The sequence below is a fragment of the Hemiscyllium ocellatum genome (genome assembly GCF_020745735.1).
Source record: "Hemiscyllium ocellatum isolate sHemOce1 chromosome 27 unlocalized genomic scaffold, sHemOce1.pat.X.cur. SUPER_27_unloc_15, whole genome shotgun sequence".
In the NCBI taxonomy this organism is placed as follows: domain Eukaryota; kingdom Metazoa; phylum Chordata; class Chondrichthyes; order Orectolobiformes; family Hemiscylliidae; genus Hemiscyllium; species Hemiscyllium ocellatum.
The window spans coordinates 159,199-160,131 of NW_026867482.1; the positions used below are offsets into that span (position 1 = coordinate 159,199).

The following is a 933-nucleotide window of genomic DNA, read 5'->3' on the forward strand; positions in this document are numbered from 1 at the left end:
GTCTCTGTGGCGCAATTGGTCAGCGCGTTCGGCTGTTAACCGAAAGGTTGGTGGTTCGAGCCCACCCAGGGACGCTTAGTTCGCTGCTCTTCCTTGGCTTCGCGGCTGTGTGAACTGTAATTGGGTAAAGTAAGCCGAATGATATCCAAACGGAAACCCCTCCACAAAGGGGTTTCTGAGTTGTATTATTGTCTAACGTAAGGGACTGCGGATGCTGAGAACCCGAGACAAAAAACGAGAAACTCGGCAGGTTTGACAGCACCTGTCGGAGAAAACGGAATTCTGAAATGCTGCGTCTGATTCTCTTTCCATAGATGTTGCCTGACCTTCTCCGTTCCTCCTGAAATTTCTAGATTTGGTTTTAACTGAAAGTTCATTTCATCTTTTGCGATGAAACACCTAGACTCGCAGTGTCCAGATATTTAACCCTTTCGAATCACTGAAGTGAATGGATTCAAACAAACTCTGCGATGATTCACTCTTTCTCAGCTCCGCAGGCAGACAGACCTGGGAAGTGAAGCTGTCAGTGTGGTTCTGTATTCGTGGGCTGAGTGGTTTATGCGATGGACTTGAAACCCATTGCGGTTTCCCCACGCAGGTGTGACCCCTGCCGACTACAAAATGAGAAATGTCGTCGAAAAGAAAGGGAGCTTGCTCCCCGGCTTCTTAAAGATTCAAGTCAGTGGAGGGGGAAAACTATTTCACTCACATTGGGACTGGTGGGAATCTGCAACCCACTGCCTGTTCGGGTGGAACAAGCAGATATCCGCAGAGCTTCTTTTGACACAAGTGTCTGCAAATGAGACGAGAACAGTGAGGGACATGAAATCGTGATCGAAATGAAGCAGGCACCTGAGGACAAGGGTGTTTCCTTTGCCAGTGAAAGATACTGCTTCACAAAGTTGGGACTGTGGAAGGGAAGCAGTGACGATG

At 48.3% G+C, this 933-nt stretch overlaps 1 non-coding gene across 1 annotated transcript; it reads left to right on the forward strand.

Moving 5' to 3' along the window:
* On the forward strand, positions 1-74 carry trnan-guu (transfer RNA asparagine (anticodon GUU)). Its single transcript has one exon. It is a non-coding gene; the product is annotated as a tRNA-Asn (tRNA).
* Positions 75-933: the final 859 nt, after the last annotated feature.